The 12,719-nt window shown below is 38.9% G+C and overlaps 1 protein-coding gene across 6 annotated transcripts in view; it reads right to left on the reverse strand.

Moving 5' to 3' along the window:
- ENOX1 (ecto-NOX disulfide-thiol exchanger 1) overlaps positions 1-12,719 on the reverse strand; it is a 512,511-nt gene that overhangs the window by 295,109 nt on the left and 204,683 nt on the right. The window contains exon 1 of one of the 6 annotated variants that reach the window (XM_032496082.1): positions 2,327-2,345. The exons of the other annotated variants lie outside the window; for them this stretch is intronic. The gene's annotated coding sequence lies outside the window, so the exon portion shown is untranslated. Of the gene's footprint in view, positions 1-2,326; positions 2,346-12,719 lie in introns of those variants that run through there. 6 annotated transcript variants of the gene reach the window in all.

Raw genomic sequence — 12,719 nt, forward strand, 5'->3', positions numbered from 1 at the left:
TCGAGTTTGTTTCCTATAAAAGTAAATCAGGCTTAATCTCCTTTTTGTTGACATAGCCTCTGACAGAATTCAGGACCCTTTCTCCTTCTGAATTCTTGGGCACTTAATTACTTACGTCACCGTCACGTAAACAGCACAGAAGATTACTGAGATGATGCTCTTTGCCCAATCCCCTGGTTCCGTCCCTCGCATGATGTACCCCCAGTATATCTAGCACATACTGTTCTATACATAGGCCTGTTGTCTTACTGTAGACATGTAGAATTGTTAGATCCAATGGAATGTAGCTATTAAATAGTAAAATACGCTGCCACACTACCTTCCAAGATGACAGGACTAAATTATCATAATGTCACCTAAAGTGCATATGTGAGAGTACTTATTTCCCATATTCGCCAACACTGAATATTATCAATCTATTGGATAAAAATTTGTTCACTGTTATTTTAAAATAAAATTCTATCATTGTTACAAGTTTGAATATTTTGCTGTCCACTTTTAAAATGTTATCATTCGTTTCGCTTTTAATTTTGTTGTGGTAGATCTGTAAGTTATTTTTTATAGAAGGTTTTGCACCTTGAAAAATATCTTTATTACACCTTCATGTCTGTGATTTCTGGGCTTAATGTAATTTTCCATGACAATTTAAGAGCTTTATATGTCATTGTATTGAAGAATCCAGGGTGGTGAAAAGAAGTCTGCTCACATAATGTTCTCTTTCTTACATAACTTTCTTTTTCATCTGTGAGAACAGAACTTTTTCTTTCTCCTTTCCTAGAAGTTCTGAAATTTCATCAAGATGCACTTAGATGTACTTTGTTTTCCTTTCATTGTGCTAGAATTTGGCCAAACCATTTAATCTCAAGACACAAGTCTATTTTCAACTTAGAGAAATTATCTTCTGCTATTTCTCTGATAATTTCTTTGATTACTTTCTTATCTATTTTCTCTGCTCCCTTCTAGAACTCCCAGTCAATAACTGTTTGACCTCTCAGATTGATTTTCCATGACCCACATTTTGCTCATGTTTTCATTCTTCTGTCCCATTGCTTTGCACTTCGGTAGGAGTGCCTTAACTTCCCAAATTACTATTTTGGCACTCAGCATTTTCATCCTATTATTCACCCCCTCCACTGAATTTTTTTTTTTTTAATTTGGGAACTTCCATGTTTGCCAGTATCTCTTTCTTGTTCTCTGACTCCCCCATTCTCCCTTCCTTATTTTTAAGTCTGAGCAATATCATGTTCTCTTATACTTGAAAAAGGTTTTAATGAGGGTAGCGTATGCACAACCTGACTCCTCCCAAACTATATATATATAAAAGTATAGTCAGTTTACAGTGTTGTTTCCATTTCTGGTGTACAGCATAATCCTTCAGTCATACATGAACGTAAGTTACTATAAGATATTGAATATAGTTTCCTGTGCTATACAGTATAAACTTGCTGTTTCTCTATTTTATATATATTAGTTAGTATCTTAATGTGGCACTTCAGGTTGCTTGATACAAAACTTGGTGGGGGGGGGGGAGAATTCTGTACCATTGTTGTGTGCTGACCTAAATAAAGAATTACAGTTCTACTAACAACAACAGTAGTTCATGTATGTTAAAATTTCCTGTTTGTCTTAAGTATTCTGTGCATGTTAGCTCATTCAGTCCTTGGAGGAATCCTGTTATCCCCATTTTACAGAAAAAGACATTGACGGAAAGTGGCTAGCTGGCTTCAACAACACCAATAACACTGCGAGTATCATTACTAGCAGTGCACAATACTACTGCTAGAAGGAGAGGAGCTGAGTTTGATCCCAGGCTGAGTATCTCCAGCGACCACTCAATTAAAAAAGCCAATATTCTAACAATCGTTTGTACAACTATGAAAACAACAAACAAACAAGTAATGCAGCTGTCACACTAAGCTGTCCAACCTGGAGTAGCTGAAGTTTAGGTGCCAAGAATGCCTCTGACTCAGGATCCCTCGGAATCAATTACTGAAGTGAGGACAACTCTCCTGTGTACGTTTTAATATTCACCTAATACTTCCTGTGGCATGTGAGCGAAGGCTACGTTGGAAGAGACAGGAAGTAACTAAACAAAGCATCCTATGTTCATAGCATTTCCAACAATACCTATCAGCTCCCATAAATCACCTGATTCAATGGAGGTAACAAGCTTGACGCAGATATTGTTAGGAACTGAAGTATATAATCAGAGTAGACAAGATGTTGCAGGGATTTACTTTGTGATAGACAGAAAGAGTAAAATTTCTCCCAAAGAATCAAAGTCGCACAAAGGAAAGGTGGTGCCATTCAATTATTTCTGACTTACCACTTCTGATAGGAAGCCACCCGGGACTGACCCTGCCGAGCCGACCTGTAAAACATAACCTCAGCTGGAGCTCTTCATACAAGTGAAGCTAAGAAATGAAAATTGCCTGGCTTAGAAAATGGCTATGGTGGAATGCCAACCAGCAGAAATCTCTCCTGTGCAGACATAAGGCATCATCAGAATTTGAAAAGAGTTATCTTTCCACATTAGCCCTAAGTGGTGTGCGGAATCAACCAGGTTGAGAATGATTAAAAGTTAAAAGGGGGTAGCTACAGCGACAATAACATTAAACAAAACTGCCTAAGCTATGGTACCCCTGGCTATTTTTAAATCTTTAAGAACAAACAGGAATTTGCTAAATCATTAAAATCAAATTAGCATAATTTAGGATCTAAAGTTATTAGAGTGTTAATGCAGTGATTACATTTCTTTAAACTCAGCTAATGAAAAGTCACTGTTACTTTCTGTTAGAAGAAATTGCGTTAACTAATATCACTGGGTACCATTTAGATTAGCCAGTTCATCTCCATAGGAGCCAAAATTTGTACCACTACTAAGAATGTTAATATTTGACATATAATTAGACTGAAAGGTCTTGGCCAAATACAATTACAAGTAGAAAAATGAATTTTCTACTATTGTATGGAAAACACTATTCAAAACATAAATACAAATGAATAAAACCTAAAATGAACAAGAAGTGAAAGCATGTAAGTTCGAGTGGTCAGTTGTGCTTAACAACACTGTCTTGTACACTTAAAAAATTGAGAGAGTAGATTTTATGTTAAGTATTCTCACATCCGCAATAAAATTTTTTAAAAAGAGTGAAAACAGTCTTACGGGGGGGTAATGGGACTATAAGAAGAGGTTCTGTATTTTGCTAAAAATTTCAAAATATTTAATTTCTAGTCAGTTAAAGATTGAATCAACAACTGTTCTGTCACAAAACATTTTCTACAGGAAATTCTTACAAAATAAACAAAAAGAGGAGAATACAATGACCCCTAATTCTTCTATCCTGAGATATTATCATTGTTTAACAGTTTGATACACACTTTCCAGTTTTTCTCTTTACTATAAATATTTTTATTTAAAAACAGGATAAATTTTTGTGTTCCTTTATTGCTAAGTAATACGCTATGGACTTTCCCACATTTTAAAATGTTGTTCTATAACAGCAGTTCTCAAAGTATGCACAGCAGGCTCCTAAGTGTCCCTGACATCCTTTCTTTGGGTCTCAAAAGTCAAATCTATTTTCATAACAGTACTGAAATGTTATTTGCCTTTTTCACCGTGTTGACCTTTGCACTAATGGGGGACAAGCCACTGAGGGTCAAACTGCTGTAGCCTGAAATAGAATCAAGGTAGTTTTTGAGTTGAGGTCCAGTATCAAAGAAGCATATCCACAATTATTCAAAAAGGCTATTGAAATGCTCCTCCCATATATTTGTGGGACAGGATTTTCTTTATATTCTTCAACTGAAACGTATCATAACAGACTGAACAGTGAAAAAGGTAAGAGAATCCATATGTCTTCTTTTGAGCCAACAAGTAAGATATAAAAGGGATTTGCAAAAATCTAAAACAAGACTTACTGTTCTAGCATTTTTTGTTTTGAAAAACATATTTTCCAAAAAGTGTGTTATTTAGCAGGTAATATGTTTAATGTTCTTTTTAAATGTAAGAATACATATATTGATTTTTTCCTATTTAATTTCTAATATAGCAAATATTAATCAGATGAACAAAAGTTCTTTGGCGTCGTCAGTAATTTTTAAGGGTGTAAAGTTCTGAGGCCAAAAAGTTTGGGGAAGGACTTTTATCAAAAGCATAGTGGTCTTTTTAATGGGCATGCTTTAATTTATTCAACACGAGCATACACAGTTCTTGAAAGCAAGGATTACAGTGTAAATCCTGAAGAGCCCAGTCGGAAGATTTGCTTCCAGGGAGTAAGCACCTGATCCTGGGGAGGGATTGTGGACAGCTCCTGGAAAGTACGTCCCTCTCCCACAAGGGGGGCAGACTGAAGGCAAGGACCAAAGGCTAGACTTCCCCCAGCTCTTTATACACAACCACATTCCTTCTCCTGCTTAGCTTTTCTCCCTTCTCAATATTTTGTCCAATTTTTCTAGGATTTCCACAAAAGTAACGTCCAAAGAAGTTGTCATACAAATGTATTTCAGCAAGCCAAGTGATAGTTCCCTTGAACTCACATTACATTTCTGGTATCTTTTTTCTATTTCTCACTGATAATCAATCAGGCTGAGTCCTGAGCACTTACTTCTGTCACTGACTCCCTTCCCATCCTCATGGCCTCTGAGTCAAATACTGGGGACCTGAATGGCCCTTAATAATTAGAAGTATTATTTAAATCATGCTTTTGGGTGTTTTTTTTTTTTTTTTTTTGGTGGGGGCAAGGTGAAGAATATACATACAGTACTCTGAACTCATGGCCCAGTTTATCTATTTTGCAAATCTGGATTTTCTTAAATCAAGATTATCCACACTTACTGATTTTTTAAATTAATCAGAATAAAAAACATCTGCCCCGAGTCCTAAAGCATAAAAATTCCATAAAATGCATTCTCTCCTGCTTTAATATTACTTTCAATGAATTAAATACATACAGAGTTAGCCTCATTAATCTCAAATGGTCTCCAGAGGACTTACTAAGTAACTTTAAACCTGACTACACTCCCTAAAAGGGGCTCTGCAGTACTCAGGAATTCCCATTGTTACAGGCGCACTGGAGTCCCCATTTAAAGCAGTCTGGGTATCCACACTAGAATGCTCACAAGAGCAGAACTGCAGGACAGGATGGCCACGTGAGGTCCCAAACCTGTGATCGCCGGAGCGGCAGACCCCGATGTTAGTGCAGAATGAGTCTGGGAATCTTCAGCAATGAATTTCAAATGCAAAAGTTGAATCTTCTCTCCAAAGATGTACTCTGGCTCTTCCTATTTTTATTTTATTTTTTTAATAAAATGATACATTTTTATTTTCAAAATCGGGGATTTACTCTCTAGGTTACCAACGTCAAAGAATAGTAGCTAACTGAAAGGTCTGAGAAATTCGCAAGCCTCCCTTTGTAGTAAACAACTTGGTTTGCAGCATTACCTTTAACAACGTAACATATGCAGAGCCTTGATGAGCACCTCAGTAACTTCAATCTGACGTGGACTCAAGTGTTTGGATACTTCTAGTTTTTAGCAACAAAAAAAGTGCCAGGTGGAACGTCTGCTACGTTTCCAAATGGACTTACCTGTTCATTTCTCACTCAGGATTTTAAAAATGTTTGGCTCTTCCTATTTTAAATCAAACCACACCCTTCTGTCCAATACAGCCTTCCCATTTTATGAGTCAATCACAGACTCAGGGTCCTCAATAAACAGAGATTCTCAAGAAACCTAAGAGAGTGGGGTATGAAACAATCCACTTGGGTCCTCTTCCCAATCTCCTCTGGGCCTGGGATACTTGCATTGGACCTGGTCTCGTGTTCTTAAGAGTAGGGCCACTGTTGCTGCAACCAGTGAATTAAATTCTTCCTACCACTGCAATACCTTTTACTCATGGTCCTACTCCTAAATGTCTACCCTTCTCCTCTCCTGGGATAAGAAAGTGACTTTTCTGGACAGGTTTTTGTCATTTTCTAGGGATAACATTTTGATTCCTTCTCTTCCATAACTGAAGGAGAAAACATGGAAAAATACCAAAAAACTAAACGCTATGTCCTACCTCATCCCTAACCCTAACTCCTAGAGGGTGAAGACAGTAACGTCATCATGGAGGAAGGCAAATGCACTTGAGCTTGATCTTCTAGGGGCCGTTGACAGTGGCGCTGTTGGTCTCTGGAAGTTAAAGTGTCCCAGGTGCCCCCAGTAGGAATCTGTGCTCAAGAAGCAGATGCCTCAGGTGCCCTTCTCGCTCCAGTGCTTCTCAACAGGCAACAATATGCCCTCGAGAGACCTTCTGGGTTGTCACAACTAGGGGAGTGGGAGTGGGGATGGGGGGATGCTGTGCTACCAGCATTCAGCAGGCAGAAGGCAGGAATGCTGCTAAATACCCCAGCACACACAGGACAGCTCCCACAACAACGTATTCCCTGGTGCAAGATGTCAATAGGTTAAGAAATCCTGCCCCAGTCTAACACAAAACATCCAGCTTCTAGGTCCGTGGATATGAATGGAAACGCCACTTGCCACATTCAATACTTCATTCAACTCACTGCATTTTTGTACTGTTTCCATGAGCAGAGAGATCTGACCCCCGGCTCTGACACTAGTTGTGGGACCTTGGGGAAGGGGCTGAAAATCGGTGTTTCATCAGTGAAGCAAGCAAGCAAGCAAGCAAGCCTGCCTGCCTGCCTGCCTGCCTGCCTGCCTGCCTGCCTTCAAGATGACTGCCATGAAGATTACATTAGAAAATATATACATAGAGCTGATTGAAGAATTCAGCAAGGTAGCAGGTTACAAAATTAACGTTCAAAAATCAGTTGCATTTCTTTACACTGACGATAAATCAACAGAAGAAGAAAGTAAAGAAACAATCCCCTTTAAAATAGCATCCAAAGTAATAAAATATCTGGGAATAAATCTAACCAAGGAGGTGAAAGAATTATACACAGAAAACTATAAACCATTGATGAAGGAAATTAAAGAAGACTTTAAAAAATGGAAAGATATTCCATGCTCTTGGATTGGAAGAATCAATATTGTTAAAATGGTCACACTGCCCAAGGCAATCTACAGATTTAATGCAATCCCTATCCAATTACCCAGGACATATTTCACAGAACTAGAAAAAATCATAATAAAATTCATATGGAACCATCAAAGACCTAGAATTGCCAAAGCATTACTGAAGAGAAAGAAAGAGGCTGGAGGAATAACTCTCCCAGACTTCAGACAATACTATAGAGCTACAGTCATCAAGACAGCATGGTATTGGTACAAAAACAGACATATAGACCAATGGAACAGAATAGAGAGCCCAGAAATGAACCCACAAACTTTTGGTCAACTCATCTTTGACAAAGGAGGCAAGAATATACATTGGAATAAAGACAATCTCTTCAGCAAATGGTGTTGGGAAAACTGGACAGCAGCATGTAAAACAATGAAGCTAGAACACTCCCTTACACCATATACAAAAATCAACTCAAAATGGATCAAAGACTTAAACATAAGACAAGATACAATAAACCTCCTAGAGGAAAACATAGGCAAAACATTATCTGACATACATGTCAAAAATTTTCTCCTAGAAGAAATAAAAGCAAGAATAAACAAATGGGACCTAATGAAACTTACAAGCTTCTGCACAGCAAAGGAAACCAGAAATAAAACAAGAAGAAAACCTACGGAATGGGAGAAAATTTTTGCAAGTGAAACCGACAAAGGCTTGATCTCCAGAATATATAAGCAGCTCATACAACTCAATAAGAAAAAATTAACAACCCAATCCAAAAATGGGCAGAAGACCTAAACAAGCAATTCTCCAAGGAAGACATACAAATGATCAAAAAGCACATGAAAAAATGCTCAATATCACTAATTATCAGAGAAATGCAAATCAAAACTACAATGAGGTATCACCTCACACCAGTCAGAATGGCCGTCATTCAAAAATCCACAAATGACAAATGCTGGAGAGGCTGTGGAGAAAGGGGAACCCTCCTACACTGCTGGTGGGAATGCAGTTTGGTGCAGCCACTATGGAAAACAGTGTGGAGATTCCTCAAAAGACTAGGAATAGACTTACCATATGACCCAGGAATCCCACTCCTGGGCTTGTATCCAGAAGGAAATCTACTTCAGGATGACACCTGCACCCCAATGTTCATAGCAGCACTATTTACAATAGCCAAAGCATGGAAACAGCCTAAATGTCCATCAACAGGTGACTGGATAAAGAAGAGGTGGTATATTTATACAATGGAATACTACTCAGCCATAAAAACCGACAACATAATGCCATTTGCAGCAACATGGATGCTCCTGGAGAATGTCATTCTAAGTGAAGTAAGCCAGAAAGAGAAAGAAAAATACCATATGAGATCGCTCATATGTGGAATCTAAAAAACAAAAACAAAAACAAACAAACAAACAAAAACAAAGCGTAAATAAAGGACAGAAATAGACTCACAGACAGAGAATACAGACTTATGGTTACCAGGGGGGTGGAGGGTGGGAAGGGATAGACTGGGATTTCAAAATTGTAGAATAGACTACACTGTATAGCACAGGGAAATATACACAAAATGTTATGATAACTCACAGAGAAAAAAATGTGACAATGAGTGTGTATATGTCCATGAATAACTGAAAAATTGTGCTGAACACTGGAATTTGACACAACATTGTAAAATGATTATAAATCAATAAAAAATGTTAAAAAAAAAAAAGAAAATATATACAAAAAAAAGCTCAGTGGATAAGTTAGCTGCTGTTGCTGGCGCCATCATCATCACCAGTATCATGATCACTGTCAAACACTTAACAACTACCAGGTGCCTGGCACTGTGTTTGGACCTGAAAATACACTAATGAGGAAAGACTTGGAGCTCATCAGAAGGGAGCTCACAGACACACCCAGCTGGGCAGAAATGCAATCAGAAATCATATCCCAAAGTTCTGAAATCCTAAAGAATTGTCCCAAAGTGAGAAGCACGCTCGTGTGCTCCTTGACCACCCAGTGAGGCACATCTCTCCCTCCTTCTCTAGCATCACAGGATGCTATGTTGGTCCCAACAGGGTCTCCTCCCGCTCCCCTGCTACCTCTCCCTCCCTTCATAACCCTGGGTTCTCTGGTTCCCTGGAACTTCAGGCATTTTAAGGTGAACAGGTACTCTCACAACAAAGAGAAAAGAGCATGCAAGCGGGTTGACTTCCCGTGGGCCTCAGAAAGGGGCCGGGCTGACAATGCCACCACGTTCAAAATTCAGGGGTCGAAATGTCAGCCCAGGAGGAGTATGTGGTCAGGACGTACCGTCAGTCCATCTGCTCCCTCTTGGCATGTCAGTTAGAAACTCTTATTAATTTAGCAGAAATAAGCATCTTTCAGGGAAAAAAATCCCCCCAGTTAAAGAACCCCTCATAATTTATTTTCTTTATTATATCAAGTGACTTTTACTTTTCCCTCTTATACCACATGGTACAGTTCTGCTCTTTGCTCTGTGCAAGAAGGTTACAATTTGCACATACACATTATAATTTGTACCTGTGCGAATGACTGCGGTGTCACATTCACTAGAATAATGACCTGTAGCATAAATAAATCGGGGTTGGCAGGAAGGTATATGCCCTAAGAGAATATCCTTTAAGCTCTGCGGTTCAAAAATGAAGTTCTGTCTTGCATCCATCTACACACTCAGCAGCAGGGAAAATTACTTGAAAGGTAAAAGCTCCATTTAGATGTTGCATATTTTTTTGTGGATTTGGATTAAACCCAAATGGTTATTTTTAGGTTAATGTAGAAACGCTGTGGGAAAATGAATCATGCTTTAATTGCCATAATGCTATATCATTTACTTCCACTAGAAATGATGGGTGGATCTGGTTTGGGGGTAAGTCCTAAACAAGCCAATTAGCGCACGGATTAACCTCTGTAATCACTCTCTAGCCAATTGCTTTCCATAATTTTTCCATAAAATTTGTTTGCGCTCATGTTTCGTAATGAAGCAGGTAACTAGCCTGTGTTTCAGGAATTTGGTCCTGTAGCATAGAAAAGTTTACAGTATTTGCTTTGGAGAAACTTACTGCCGATTTACGTGCATATAACACAAAAATCCCCTATTTTGCTGAAAGGCTTCAAGCCATAAGAGGCTACAAGATAATTAATTTGGGGACTGTCAAAAAACAGATAGTTTCACTTAAAAAAAAAAAACAAAAAACCTCCATGAGTTCTCAACTCTACAAACCCTTTTTCAAGAAAAAAACACATCCTGACCAGACAGATAAAGGAGGCAGAGACATGTCTGCGTGACAGATTTCTTCCTTCAAAGTCTATCATCACCTTCCATAATACTTCTCTATTATTCTGGTCGCTCAATCTTTTACGTTCGGGAAGGAATATTTTTAAGATCTAACTGTGAAAAGTGCTAAGCTGCTCCCCCTTTTGTTGGGGCAGTCCTAGGAAGATACTTATGTCCCAAATCTGAGCTGAAGCCTGTGTGCCCCGGGGCCAGGCGTACCTGATGTGTGGACGACTGAGAGGTGGATTCTCTTTGGACCAATCCATGTCGACAGAGGAGGAGCCGAGAACCCTCCTAGGCTAGGCATGGAAGGAAAAGGAGTGACAAGGAAATGATTTTCTTCTAAGATAAATAAAAAGAAGCAATCTGAGAGCAACAAAATGTCTACCTGCTGAATATGGAGGGTCTCCATTCCAGCAGGCACGCAGGAGTCCTGGGTAGAGAAATTACAAGAAATGTCGTGCCAGCAAATAAGAGCAGTTTATCTGAAATCTCAGTGGGGCACTAGAAGTTTGAGACATTAGAAGCATTTGTCCAGCAGCATTTATCAGTTTATGGGAGGTGACACTCACTCCTGGGCCACACTTCAGTGCCATAGATGTGAGGTTGTCACCCTCGAGGGGGCATCGGTAGAAATCTCAAGAACTCCCAGTTACCGATGACTTACGGGCCACGTGTGGAGTCACAGCTGCTGGAAACCCTGCCCAGAGTGGAAGGGGAATAAACTTGCTGGTGATCAGCAGTAATCAACAGGATGCATGCGAGACATTCACTGGAGACTCCCAAGTTACTTGGGAGGAATCTGAAAGAGCTGGCTGGAGCCAAAGAAATGCTGTTGTGTAACTAATACTGTGATTTGTTTCTACTCCCAGGACGGAGTGCCCTGGGAAATACAGGAAATGTGCAGCAGTAATAATGATGACTGCGATAATGGCTACTTTATTTTTTGTGTCGTTCTTGGCATTGTTTCTGTGAATTCAGACAACTGTATCAAAATATTTCACTGGAAATTAATAAGCTCTCAAGTTGAATTATAAAACACCCTGTGATGTGAGACACAGTAGCCAAAAGTATTGAACCAGGTGGAAGAAACTGCTGAAAATCGATGTTTCTTCTATCTTCTCATGATGATATACCACACACATAAAAATTTTCCTGGCTTATTACTGATTGGAACCGAGGAGTGGAAGAATGGTCTCATTTACCTTGAGTCACAGGGTTCTTTGGGGGCATCTCTGGCACCTGCCAAGTAAGTCTCTCACCCTGTGGGCAGGGTCCTTCCGGCCACAGTTAACACCCACCAGGCAGAGTCCTCACAGACTCCAAGAAGCAGAATTCATTCTACAGGGTGGTACTTAGCCTGTCTCCAAACAGATAATAGTCCTGCCTCTCAGTGACCCTGCATTTCCCGGGCTCTGGACAAAGCCCCTCTGGACATACGACAGCTACCCATCCTCTCTGCACTAGCTGATTTCTCTCAGCTCATCCTAGGTCTGGCCCTTGACCTGGGTTCCAGACCTGGCCCTCCTTTCCAATTCTGCATGCCTGTCAATTCAGGTATTCTCTCGGGCAATATCTGACTTAAAACCAAAACAATATTTAATCCAATCCTACCAACTTTACAGGCATTCTATATAGCATCAAAAATAAACCAAGTATTTCATTTTTCTTTTATTTCATCAATTTTTGAAGAAATTATAGAGAAGATGGGGGATTAAATGTTGAATGGCACAGGACAGGTCTGAATGGGGCCAGAATGACCTCTGACAGGACACAGGCTTATAGATTTGGGGGTGCACACATGTAAACTGCACTGTACTTTTTTGGGGTGGGTACCATTTTCAGATTAAGAAAACTACCTTTTCCTTCCTGGTATACTAAGAATTAATATCATGAACTAATGTTGGATTTCAATCAATACTTCGCTGGCATATAATGAGATAATCACACGATTTTTCTCCTTTACAAAATTAGTGTGGAATATTACATTGAACCAATCTTGTGCTGCTGATTTAAAGTCAATTTGTTCATGTGTTAACTTTTTTTTATATGTTAATTAACTTGATAATATTTTCTTCATAAATTTTGTACTTATTAAAATTGTTGAGAGTATCCTCATATTATATTTTCAATGTCTGCAAGGCACCACAATGATACCCTCTTTTTTCATTCCCAGTATCTGACTATTTTATTCTCTTTTTCCTTGTTTGAGCTTGTCAGTTTTAATACTTTTCAGAGAATAAATTTTGGCTTTGATGATGGCCTCTGCTATATATTTGCTTTTAAATATTCATTTTTTTCTGCTCTTCTGCTTTTTTTTTTTCCTTCCTTCTACTTCTCTTCAGTTTATTATTTCCTTTCTTTGTGAGATGGCTACTCGGTTCATTAATTTTCAGTCTTTATTCTAACATACACAATTAA

This window comes from Camelus ferus, chromosome 14, assembly GCF_009834535.1.
Source record: "Camelus ferus isolate YT-003-E chromosome 14, BCGSAC_Cfer_1.0, whole genome shotgun sequence".
Taxonomy (NCBI): domain Eukaryota; kingdom Metazoa; phylum Chordata; class Mammalia; order Artiodactyla; family Camelidae; genus Camelus; species Camelus ferus.